At 40.2% G+C, this 14,030-nt stretch overlaps 1 protein-coding gene across 1 annotated transcript in view; it reads right to left on the minus strand.

The window, feature by feature from the left end:
- The window catches only part of LOC142221384 (protein MEMO1), a 54,759-nt gene that overhangs the window by 31,082 nt on the left and 9,647 nt on the right, over positions 1-14,030 (minus strand). The window lies entirely within an intron of this gene.

Here is a 14,030-nt window from a genome sequence, read left to right on the forward strand (position 1 = left end):
ATGAAACATGGCTCCATCACTACACTCCTGAGTCCAATCGATAGCCGGCTGAGTGGACAGCGACCGGTGAACCGTCTCCGAAGCGTGGAAAGACTCAAAAGTCCGCTGGCAAAGTAATGGCCTCTGTTTTTTGGAATGCGCATGGAATAATTTTTATCGATTATCTTGAGAAGGGAAAAACCACCAACAGTGACTATTATATGGCGTTATTGGAGCGTTTGAAGGTCGAAATCGCGGCAAAACGGCCCCATATGAAGAAGAAAAAAGTGTTGTTCCACCAAGACAACGCACCGTGCCACAAGTCATTGAGAACGATGGCAAAAATGCATGAATTGTGCTTCGAATTGCTTCCCCACCCACCGTATTCTCCAGATCTGGCCCCCAGCGACTATTTCTTGTTCTCAGACCTCAAAAGATTGCTCGCAGGGAAAAAATTGGCTGCAATGAAGAGGTGATCGCCGAAACTGAGGCCTATTTTGAGGCAAAACCGAAGGAGTACTACCAAAATGGTATCAAAAAATTGGAAGCTCGTTATAATCGTTGTATAGCTCTTGAAGGAAACTATGTTGAATAATAAAAACGTCTTCTCACTGGACGTTGTCCAATTGCCCTCCGATGTTTTAAGAAACCTGGAGCGGAGTTAGTGGATGCTAGTACCTTCCATAGTCTGGAAGCCTCGGGCATATTCTCAATACTGCTGCAGTAAACATTCCAAGAGTTATGCTGAGCCTTTCTCAGTTCTCGCTTGCATCCTTTCAGATTCTTCTTGTAAGCGTCCCAATCCTCAGGAGCTCTGGTGGACTTTGCTTTGTTAAAGAGCTTCCTGCACGATTTCCTCATATTACATAACTCCGTAGACCACCATGGTGGTCGATCTTTCCCACTTGGCTTCCCTCTAGGGCATGCAGCTTTTAAGGAGATGTTGAAGGCCTTAGTAATCCGCTCCACTGCGTGTTCGATATCTTGCACAGTGCTCATATGTGTCTCTGGTATTTTCGGTATCATCATATTGAACGACTCCCTATTCCAATCAACTTTCCTAACATTTGGCGGAAATATGGTCTTTGAAGTACGAACAGCCAATCTGAAACTGATGTAGCGATGATCTGAGAAGCTATGTTCCCTCAAAACTTGCCACTCAGATAACTTATCATTCAGTTCCGGAGAGGCCAATGTGACGTTCAAAATTTCTTGCATGTTTTTGGTAACTACAGGTTACTACGCAAAATAAACTCTATTAGCGACTCTCCCCTTGCATTAGTATCACTACTTCCCCAAATACTGTGATGTGCATTTGCATCGCACCCCATAATGAGCTTTGTCTTTGTTTTCAATGACTCCTCAACTAAGGTCTTAACGGCACATGGAGGCATCTCCTTATCATGTCCCATGTAGACCGAAGATACCCAATATTTGCATTTGGATATGTCTACGACAGTGCCTGCATTGCTTAATGAAGGAAGCAGAAACAAGTTTAGTTCGTTCTTAGCAATTATACATGCTCGATTTTTATCTTTACCGGTATTATGCAAACGCTTGAAACCCGGAGTGCTTAATTCACAGATCTTATTCTTATATATGTATGGTTCTTGAATAAGAACTATATCTATGTCTCATTTCATCAGGAGAACTTTTAAGGCAGCACAAGCGGCCTTACAATGGTGAAGATTTATCTGGAGGAGCCGTAGTACCTTCCAAATTTTGAACCACCGTCACATCAGCCGCTTCAATTGAGTCACCAAGGGCTTCCTCCTCACAGATCTCGTTGACTCTCGCAACAATCCGCGGTTCAGCTTTGGTGATGTTTGAACCTGTAGGAACTTCCCGCATACGATGTTCGTCAATGTCTGCAGTTTTTATGTCTCCTACGGCTTCGCAAGATTTTTTCACTTCTGACTCTACCGGAGGCTTGTTCGTTTCGGAATCCTTTGGCTGATTGCTTTGTATACCTTCATATGGATATCATGAAAGCCATAACTTACACGTCCTTGTGTCTGGGCTAGATGTGGCAGCGACGCAATGTTCAATATAAACACCGCATGTCGTCTTGGTCCATCCACCTCATCCAAACGACCAACCTTCCAATCGGCGGTTGGAAAATCTGGGTTACATTCCTTTAGTCTATTTAGTATCGACTCAGGATCAGTAGGGTTTGCATGCATATGCTCTAGGTTTTGTCGGTATGTCTTTTTTATCGACTAACTGCAAAACGGTTTCTTCCCAAACTTCACCAATTAGCATCAAAGCAGCTTTAAAGCAATCCATAGACCTCTGGTCCGCAAATGCTATTAACTTATATCGTCCTTGATACCATCCAGAATCTTTCCGTCGAGGACTTGGTCCGGGAAACTTTTTTCGCACCTCTGAGTAGACACCAGACTTCGCGTTCTCAATGTCCCCCCCATTTTTGCTTTGGAACCATACCGTCCAATGCTCCTTTATTAATGATAGCCATCACAAGGCTGTCTTTTGCAACTGAGGCAAACGATCTTTGATCCTGTTTAGTGGATGGCAGTTCATCCGGTAATCATTCCCTTTTTCCAGCTTCAAGAATTCCTTGAGCGTGCTTGGGTCGACAGATTCTAATTTCTTTAGGATAAACAAAGCATTTCTGCGTTCTTTGAATCTCTTTCGTGAGGGATTTCCTCCTGTTGATGTCGTTGCCTTAGAAAAGGTTCGACTTGCCAAAGTGTCGCCACCTGTCGACCCGTCTACAGGTCGACAAATTGGGCCTGACTCTTGGTCACTGCCCAAATTCATAACTTCAGTCGATACCCGTCCACTGGGCCCTGAAGTTACCAACCTAGTGGATGACTTTAAATTTCGCTGCATGGTGGTTTGATTTTCCACCACACGTGAAATTCGTAATAAGTACTTATTACGATGAAATAATATGCTTTTAAAAAAACACGTCCGTTCAGTTCCCTCCTCCCTAGGGGGGACATTAATGTTTTTTTAGCACGAAATTGCGGACTTAGTGGTAAGATACTCTGATGTAGTAATCATAGGAGATTTGAACATTAAACTATATGACGTGTACAAATCGAATGCAAAGAGGAACATGTGTACGAGATTAAATCTATCTAGCATATATTCCATAATTCTCTCCTAACGCACTACGATATTGCACATAATTCATAGTCTTTAATCGATTATTTTATTTCATCAAACCCTGAGTTGATAAAAGCAGTAAACCAATTTAGTATTGTTGGTATTTCTCAACATTCCTTTATTTTTATCTCTCTAGCAATCCCTTTTCCGTCAAGGCGTCAAGTCTATGAATATTATGACTCCGATGGCATTGGTCATGGGGATCTGTTAGAAGCTATCTCTGAGTGTGACTTGGGACCATATATAACACTTCTGACGAGCAGCAGTACATGGTAAATAGTTGCCTGGAATAAATTCATTCTAAAATACCTGTTAGGTAAAGATACGTGTCGACGACATCAAAAGACAGCTGGTTCAGTACCCCAGAAGTGGATTATCAGCTGTCCATACGGGATTTAGCTTATAAAGCCTTTATCTCTAACATTCTGGATGCTAATGTCGATGCAATAAATTGTGGTTTTTTTCCTAACCAGAATCAAAGCAGTAGGCCACCATTCCTTCAGACGAAGTGCGTGGATTTTCTTTTAGGATTGCCGATCGATATGATATGATTGATGCATTCGATGAGATCGAATCAAATGCTGTTGGCAGCGATGGTTTTACAATGCGCTTTCTGAAAATGATTTTCATTATATATCTGACTATGTCCTACGCCTTATAAACACTATCATTACCACTCCAACTTTCCAGTACTGTGGAAAATTGCAAAAGTAATACCTATTAGGAAAAAGAATGCAGAGAATCACGAATCTTACAAACCCATTATGCCCACTATGTCTAAAATGATGGAGCATATACTGAAATTGCAATTGCTAGGTTTTCTTAATCGAAACTCGTTACTTCATGATAGTCAAATGGGGTTCATACGAAATCGGAGCACAACATCTGCATTAGTAAGCCTTACCGACATCATAAGGCATACAAGTAGTTGGCGAGATTGCTGCATATTACTATCCCTGGATGTGGAGAAAGCATTTGCTCGATTGGACCATGCTCTCCTCATTGAGAAATTGTTTAAAAATTTGGGCTTTCAAGTTCAGCTTGTATGTTGATGTGTTCGTATTTATCCGATAGATGTCAATATGTTTCGTATAATGATTATAACTCAAGTGTCCTTAAAGTATCGAGTGGTGTACCCCAAGGCTCAGTCCTACGTCTTCTTTTATTCATTATGTATGTCAATGATCTGTTTCTTGGCGTAAATGACAACAACTGTGTTTCGATTGCATATGCAGGCGACCTTCAAATATTATTCAACGAGAATTTGGGATTTTTGGACGTACTACAAGCTAATATTAATTCCACAACAGACAGGATAGGGTCATGGATAAGCTCAAACGCCTTGTCTGTTAATGTTGATAAGACAAGAGCTATGTTTTTTGGAAAATATGAAGGTCATGATACGTGCCTTCAAGAATTACTTTTGTAGATAACATACAATGTTTAGGTGTTATCATTGATAATAAACTGACTTTTTCTTCTCAAATGGACGCAGCTGTTTCAAAGGTAAATCTAGCTCTGCGCAAACTTTATAATATCGATTTGCTGCTTCCGATGCATGTGAAAATTAAGGTGGTGCATGCGATTATAATGCCAATAATACTCTACGGTCTAGAAGTCTACTCTGGATGTACTGGTAAGCTAATGAGGAGACTAAGGCTCACCTTCAACCGGGTTATTCGGTATATATACTCGTTGAGAGTACCTAGCCATATATATACGTATGTAGACAGATTCTTAGGCTGTCAAATTTCAGATTTCGTTAATTTTAGAAATGTAATATTCTTTTAAAAAAAATATAAGTTGCAAACACCTTCAATACTCGTACATATATGTAAATTTAGCAAATCAAAGAGAAATCTGCAACTCTTATATCCGAAATTGTGTGGTACTGTGAGCCAATCTTCTGGGGTGAGGACTGCAACAACAAGTACAAGTTGCCTGTTTCGTTAAGGAATTTCTCATTTTCATATAAGAATTTTAGATGCAAACTTTTTGAACATTTTCAGCCATAGACATGGACTTTAATTTATGCCTATTTTTTACTCAATAGATGTTGAGTAACTTATAGTATAATATAACATAATTCTCTTTTTTCTATTCGCTCACATTTTTTTAAAATTTTTTGGTGTATGCGAATATAGATGTTTTTTTTCTCCACTTATGCCCACATTTTTGTTATTAAACAGCCTTAAGAAATGAATTGGAAAACATAAAAAAATGAAAATAAAAACAAAACAACAAAAAATCTTAAAATAAATAACTAAATAAAATAAATTAAGTAACTTATTATTAGAGCTAAATACTTAAATTACAACTATTGTTAAAAAATCACATTTTGTAGTAATGTAGTATATCAGTTTTTCTATCCATTGTTTTTTAGTAGTGTTCTCACTTTTTTCTAAATCACTAAAATAGTTTTTCATTTTTTCCCATTTTTAAAAACATGTATCTTTACTTATTCTTTGTTTTTCTCGATTATAATTTATTATTGCTATTTTCTAATTTTATGTAAAATAATTTTTGTAGTTTTTTTGTGACCATTTTATATTGGCCTAAAGGCTTGGTTATATTTACAATATACTCAACTCATTTGACCAATCGCTATGCAAGATGCATTGAGTGATCCCTACATTAAAATACTCTAGATAACATACATAATTTGGCGTTCATGGCGTAATTGCAGTGAATCTATAAAAAAGTGCCTTCGAAGCTAAAGGAAAAAATGTTCATCAATTTAGTTTATCCACTTTATTTCCATTAAGTTAAATTTTTGTGTGAAGTAATAAAATTTACTCGTTTCAGTAAAAAAAATCCTAAACTGAAAGCAGTTAGGAATAGTTCATTAACTAGAATAAGGCATGGGATTTTACTAATACTGTTTTCTTCGCTGAGTATAAGAATTTACTACTGAACAAGAAAATTTTATTCACTGATAACAAAGCATTCGTAAAAATAAACAAAAACCGAACTAAAACCAAGTTTCCTCAAATTTAGTAAAATTTCTTATAAAATGATAATTCTGACGTCTTTTATTATAGAAAGCTTATCATACATACGAATAACACTTGGCATAGAAAAATATTTTAGTTCATTCGTACTAAGAAGTATTCAATCCTTTCAAAACTTAAGGAAACACACTTTTCCTTTATTTCTTTTATTTTTGTTATTTTAAATTCGTTTTTGAAATTTATTGAACATAAATAACAAACAATAAGTCTATCTATGGTTTATAAAGATAGAAAACACCAACAGAATAACAACCCCTTCATTCGTCTTCATTTTGAAATCTTCAATTATCAGGTAACATTCAGTGACGCTAACCTTTTGTGAAAATATTGGTTTATGATTTTTATATTTGTAGGTATTGAAATTGTAAAAGGAGGACAAAATCGTTACGCAGCAACTTATTAAAACTGAAAGGTACAAGAAGAAGAACAAATGCGTTTTACAGTTGATGACATTACATGGAAATTGGAAATAGTGGAATAATAAACTAATATATCAAGGACAGTCGATGCTGTTGATTCTTAATAAATATATTTAATATATTAATAAAACGTGTATTTTATTGAAGAAAAAATTGCATATATAAATAAATAAAAAAGTATTTAAAAACGAAGGTAAGCAGTTGTAAGTTTGAAGTAAAAAGGTTTACCACAAATAAGTAAGATTTGTCCCAATGAATGAAAAAAGTTCAATAATATCATTGCATATATGAAATCAATTCGGTTAAATTTTTTCATTCTGTAGTATAAGGGTATAAATATTGGAAAATGTTAACTAATGTATGAAATGCATTCTACCTAATTTCAACGAAAATCACATCGTTTAAAAAAATAAAAATGTCTTTGGCGCTATACGAAGTTCAACTTTCTTCACAATGAATTCATTTTAACTTAAAGAAAGGTTCACTTTTTTCTGGGTGTGCGTTTTGTTTAGTGTTTAGGATGATAGATATTTATCTTAGAACTAGCGTCGATTCAAATTTGCTCTCAAAACTACATCATACTCACCCCTTCTTTGGAATGTTGCTATAAACAACCTTCTGGTTTCCCTAGAAAAAGAAAGGATAAAAGTGGTGGCATTCGCAGATGATGTAGCTCTAGCAATCAGGAGAAAATTCCCTCCACAATCAGAGATATTATAGAAAGAGCCCTCCGAATGACTGAGAAATGGGCGAAAGAGAATGGTCTTGGGGTAAATCCTGCACAGACAGAACTAGTCATGACTGCAAAGATCGTAAAACTCCCACGATTAAGCCTATATCCTTAGGTATTGAAATTCCTTTTGGTGTGTGTGTAAAATACCTTAAACACGTTATTTTGGACAGGAAGCTGAACTTTAAGCTTAATATTGAAGAAAGGGCGAGAAAAGCAACGGTAGCTTTGTACTCGTGTAAAAAGGCAATAGGAAATAAGTAAGGAAAGTCTAAAGTCGGGCGGTGCCGACTATATTATACCCTGCACCACTTAGTAGATCTAAATTTTCGATACCATATCACATTCGTCAAACGTGTTGGGGGCTATGTTTAAAGGTTTGTCCCAAATACATACATTTAAATATCACTCGATCTGGACAGAATTTGAAAGACTTCTACAAAATCTATAGACTCAAAATTTATGTCGGCTAATGCACTAGGGTGGAACACAATGTTAGTAAAAAAATATGGGAAACATTTAAATCTGAAGCAATTTTAAGGAAACTTCGCAAAAGTTTATTTATGATTTATCGCTCGATATATATGTATTAGAAGTTTAAGAAAATTAGAGTCATTTTTACAACTTTTCGACTAAGCAGTGGCGATTTAACAAGGAAAATGTTGGTATTTTGACCATTTTTGTCGAAATCAGAAAAACATATATATGGGAGCTATATCTAAATCTGAACCGATGTCAACAAAATTTGGCACGCATAGCTACAATGCTAATTCTACTCCCTGTGCAAAATGTCAACTAAATCGGAGTTAAAAATTGGCCTCTGTGGGCAATTAAGTGTAAATCGGGCGAAAGCTATATATGGGAGCTATATCTAAATCTGAACCGATTTGGCTGATATTTTGCAAGTTTTTCGAGACTCATAAAATATTCGGATGATACGGAATTTGAGGAAGATCGGTTGATATACACGCCAATTATGACCAGATCGGTGAAAAATATATATGGCAGCTATATCTAAATCTGAACCGATTTTTTCCAAAATCAATAGGGATCGTCTTTGAGCCGAAACAGGACGCTATACCAAATTTTAGGACAATCGGACTAAAACTGCTAGCTGTGCTTTGCACACAAAAATACATCAACAGACAGACAGACGGACATCGCTAAATCGACTCAGAATTTAATTCTAAACCGATCCGTATACTAAAAGGATGGTCTATGATTACTCCTTCTTGGTTACATACAAATGCACAAACTTATTATACCCTGTACCACAGTAGTGGTGAAGGGTATAAAAAGTGGGGACTAAAACCCAAAATTGTGCATTGGCTATACACGGCAGTGGTTAGACCTATAATGCTATGCCGACAAGTTTAGGTAAAGTTCAACGTATGGCTTGCTTGTGTATGTCAGGCGCATTCAGTAAGACAGGAACAGATTCCCTTAATGTCATGCTGCATCTATTGCCTTTAGACATTTTGGCCAAACAGTCAGCTGCAACAACGGCTGTGCGGTTGCGCGAGCTATCGCTGTGGTCGAAAAAAGGTACGATCGCAGTTCGGTCCTCAAAATAATGCCAGATATGCCAAACGGGGAGAATGCTCCGTTTGCTGTTGGCCCGAGGCGGGATAGAGAAAACCCCGCACCATGGTATTGTTCAGTCGCCGAAACCTGATCCACCACCGTTCGGTTTCGGTGAGGTGTAACCGGTGCTTGGAAGGGGTGTACTTCTGGAACTGCTCCGGAATGCTGTGCCAACGACAGCAGAAGTGGGTCGTCGGACTATTCCACCCCATGCCCACCATGAACTTTGGCATTCTCTCCTAGGATATGACCAGAGAGTCATAGCTTTGGCAGAGCAGATAGATGACTTCACATTTTGCACAGTGAACGAAGAGGCCCCCACGAGAATTATGGGCGATTGTAGCAGTTCGTTGGCGTCGCCTGGTTTGATAAATGACGTTTCCTGGCAACCCGTCATTTCATTGGGATCAGATCACCTCCCCATAATTCTCACTATTAACCGACCCTCCGATTTCATAACCTCTGAACGCCGGACGTATATCAACCAAAAGAAAGTCAACTGGGAAGGCTTCAGAGAATACACAGATCGCCGCTTCAGTGGGCCCCTCTCATGTTCATGTTACCCAGAGAGTGTTCCGGGACATCATCAACGCAGCAAGCGCTGGTCGAATTGCTCAAGTGATGCCCAACTTCTCGCTGACGAACGTGATGAACGCCGTCATGCTAACCCTGCTGATCCTAGAATTAGGAAACTGAGTCTAGAGATTAGTAAGATAGTCAACGAGCACAAGCGGAACACTTGGTTAGAGCACCTGAGGCAATGTAACTTAGGCACAGGAACAGGTAAATTGTTGTCTACAGTGAGAGCCCTCTCGAATCCCACCACAAGGGATGATGGGATCGCAGTCGCCTTGGGCGACGTGACGGTGACTGATCCGAAGAGATGCGCCCGAGAGTGATAGAGCGGAAAGGAGAGCCACGCGTCGCATACGTGGTCTCCGTGCCGATAACACACCACAATTTACCCCAGCCGAAGTTACTAATGTCATAAACAGCGCGAAACCATCCAAGGCGCTGGGCCCCGACGGAATTTCAATGCTAATGCTGAAGCATCTGGGAGTACTGGGAGTTGAGTACCTGACCAGACTCCTCAATTTGTCATTAGAATCACTCATTATACCCGATTTTGGACAGGAAGCTGAACTTTAAGCTTAATATTGAAGAAAGGGCGAGAAAAGCAACGGTAGCTTTGTACTCGTGTAAAAAGGCAATAGGAAATAAGTAAGGAAAGTCTAAAGTCGGGCGGTGCCGACTATATTATACCCTGCACCACTTAGTAGATCTAAATTTTCGATACCATATCACATTCGTCAAACGTGTTGGGGGCTATGTATAAAGGTTTGTCCCAAATACATACATTTAAATATCACTCGATCTGGACAGAATTTGAAAGACTTCTACAAAATCTATAGACTCAAAATTTATGTCGGCTAATGCACTAGGGTGGAACACAATGTTAGTAAAAAAATATGGGAAACATTTAAATCTGAAGCAATTTTAAGGAAACTTCGCAAAAGTTTATTTATGATTTATCGCTCGATATATATGTATTAGAAGTTTAAGAAAATTAGAGTCATTTTTACAACTTTTCGACTAAGCAGTGGCGATTTAACAAGGAAAATGTTGGTATTTTGACCATTTTTGTCGAAATCAGAAAAACATATATATGGGAGCTATATCTAAATCTGAACCGATGTCAACAAAATTTGGCACGCATAGCTACAATGCTAATTCTACTCCCTGTGCAAAATGTCAACTAAATCGGAGTTAAAAATTGGCCTCTGTGGGCAATTAAGTGTAAATCGGGCGAAAGCTATATATGGGAGCTATATCTAAATCTGAACCGATTTGGCTGATATTTTGCAAGTTTTTCGAGACTCATAAAATATTCGGATGATACGGAATTTGAGGAAGATCGGTTGATATACACGCCAATTATGACCAGATCGGTGAAAAATATATATGGCAGCTATATCTAAATCTGAACCGATTTTTTCCAAAATCAATAGGGATCGTCTTTGAGCCGAAACAGGACGCTATACCAAATTTTAGGACAATCGGACTAAAACTGCTAGCTGTGCTTTGCACACAAAAATACATCAACAGACAGACAGACGGACATCGCTAAATCGACTCAGAATTTAATTCTAAGCCGATCCGTATACTAAAAGGATGGTCTATGATTACTCCTTCTTGGCGTTACATACAAATGCACAAACTTATTATACCCTGTACCACAGTAGTGGTGAAGGGTATAAAAAGTGGGGACTAAAACCCAAAATTGTGCATTGGCTATACACGGCAGTGGTTAGACCTATAATGCTATGCCGACAAGTTTAGGTAAAGTTCAACGTATGGCTTGCTTGTGTATGTCAGGCGCATTCAGTAAGACAGGAACAGATTCCCTTAATGTCATGCTGCATCTATTGCCTTTAGACATTTTGGCCAAACCGTCAGCTGCAACAACGGCTGTGCGCGAGCTATCGCTGTGGTCGAAAAAAGGTACGATCGCAGTTCGGTCCTCAAAATAATGCCAGATATGCCAAACGGGGAGAATGCTCCGTTTGCTGTTGGCCCGAGGCGGGATAGAGAAAACCCCGCACCATGGTATTGTTCAGTCGCCGAAACCTGATCCACCACCGTTCGGTTTCGGTGAGGTGTAACCGGTGCTTGGAAGGGGTGTACTTCTGGAACTGCTCCGGAATGCTGTGCCAACGACAGCAGAAGTGGGTCGTCGGACTATTCCACCCCATGCCCACCATGAACTTTGGCATTCTCTCCTAGGATATGACCAGAGAGTCATAGCTTTGGCAGAGCAGATAGATGACTTCACATTTTGCACAGTGAACGAAGAGGCCCCCACGAGAATTATGGGCGATTGTAGCAGTTCGTTGGCGTCGCCTGGTTTGATAAATGACGTTTCCTGGCAACCCGTCATTTCATTGGGATCAGATCACCTCCCCATAATTCTCACTATTAACCGACCCTCCGATTTCATAACCTCTGAACGCCGGACGTATATCAACCAAAAGAAAGTCAACTGGGAAGGCTTCAGAGAATACACAGATCGCCGCTTCAGTGGGCCCCTCTCATGTTCATGTTACCCAGAGAGTGTTCCGGGACATCATCAACGCAGCAAGCGCTGGTCGAATTGCTCAAGTGATGCCCAACTTCTCGCTGACGAACGTGATGAACGCCGTCATGCTAACCCTGCTGATCCTAGAATTAGGAAACTGAGTCTAGAGATTAGTAAGATAGTCAACGAGCACAAGCGGAACACTTGGTTAGAGCACCTGAGGCAATGTAACTTAGGCACAGGAACAGGTAAATTGTTGTCTACAGTGAGAGCCCTCTCGAATCCCACCACAAGGGATGATGGGATCGCAGTCGCCTTGGGCGACGTGACGGTGACTGATCCGAAGAGATGCGCCCGAGAGTGATAGAGCGGAAAGGAGAGCCACGCGTCGCATACGTGGTCTCCGTGCCGATAACACACCACAATTTATCCCAGCCGAAGTTACTAATGTCATAAACAGCGCGAAACCATCCAAGGCGCTGGGCCCCGACGGAATTTCAATGCTAATGCTGAAGCATCTGGGAGTACTGGGAGTTGAGTACCTGACCAGACTCCTCAATTTGTCATTAGAATCACTCATTATACCCGATGTCTGGAAGACGGGTAGGGTGATTCCACTACTGAAACCTGGCAAAGATTCGAGTAGAGGCGAATTGTACAGACCGATAGCGCCTGGTTCTGAATTATCTGTGCGGACGCCAGTCGTACGTGGAATTCAGGGACAAGAAGTCGAAACCCCGTAGAGTTAAACAGGGAGTTCCCCATGGTGGGAAACCAGTTATTTCACTGCAAGAAATTTGAAGATATCGCCCACCAAATCCTCAGTCACACTATTCACTACATGGACGGCGGAAGTACGCAGGCAGTTGGATGTCAGAGTCGATGGCGAAATAATTCCGACCACAAATTACCCCAAGATTTCCGGGGACACATTCGACAGCCTTCTTAAGTCGTCCGCCCATGCCACTGCAATTTGTGATAAGCTCCGCGGTAGAAACAAGGTAATCAAGTCGCTTGCCGACAGCACTTGGGGTACAGACAAAGGAACGTTGTTAACTACTTATAAGGCAATTGGCCGATCAGTGGTAAAGTATGCAGTGCCAGTGTGGACACCTCAAACGAGCGACACGCAGTGGAATAACATAAAGACCTGTCAGAACGCTGCCCTTCGAACTGCAACAGGATGACTCCGCCCTGGATCACCTTTATGCGGAGACCAAGATCATCCCAGTGCGTCGACACAATTACATGTCAAAGAGGTATCTCTTGAGTTGCTATCGAAGTTGTCATCCAAATCACCATCTTGTGGATAGACAACCTCCACCCAGGAATGTAAGGGTTGATCTTCACCAAAGCCTACCCGTCTCACCACCAGATCACTCTGGACACACCCCATCCTTGTCGCAGAGTTTCTTATAGATTAGGTTAGGTGGCAGCCCGATGTATCAGGCTCACTTAGACTATTCAGTCCATTGTGATACCACATTGGTGAACTTCTCTCTTATCACTGAGTGCTGCCCGATTCCATGCTCAATGACAAGGGACCTCCTTTTTATAGCAGAGTCCGAACGGCGTTCCACATTGCAGTGAAACCACTTAGAGAAGCTTTGAAACCCTCAGAAATGTCACCAGCATTACTGAGTTGGGATAATCCACCGCTGAAAAACTTTTTGGTGTTCGGTCGAAGCAGGAATCGAACCCACGACCTTGTGTATGCAAGGCGGGCATGCTAACCATTGCACTACGGTGGCTCCTAGAGTTTCTTGATCTGGCTACATTAAAAACTGTTACAACAACAACAACTACTGTATGAGCTGTGATGATGCGGATGAAAAGGAATCAATTAAACACCTCTTGTGTGAGTGTCCTGCATTTTGTGTAAGGCGTAAACGAATTTTAGGGGCATATAGTTTTAGATTACTGGCGGACTTAATCAGGCTGCCACTTTAACAATAAACCAATGTAATTATTATTTATATTCACATTTATTTATTCAAATGTAGTGACAAAACAATAAGCCGCAGGATGTGAAGTACGGCACTGAAGTTTTTCAAATGTCAATGCAATTAAAATACATAGCTGCTAAGCTTAATCTTCAT

The sequence above is a fragment of the Haematobia irritans genome, chromosome 1 (genome assembly GCF_050003625.1).
Source record: "Haematobia irritans isolate KBUSLIRL chromosome 1, ASM5000362v1, whole genome shotgun sequence".
Lineage (NCBI taxonomy): Eukaryota > Metazoa > Arthropoda > Insecta > Diptera > Muscidae > Haematobia > Haematobia irritans.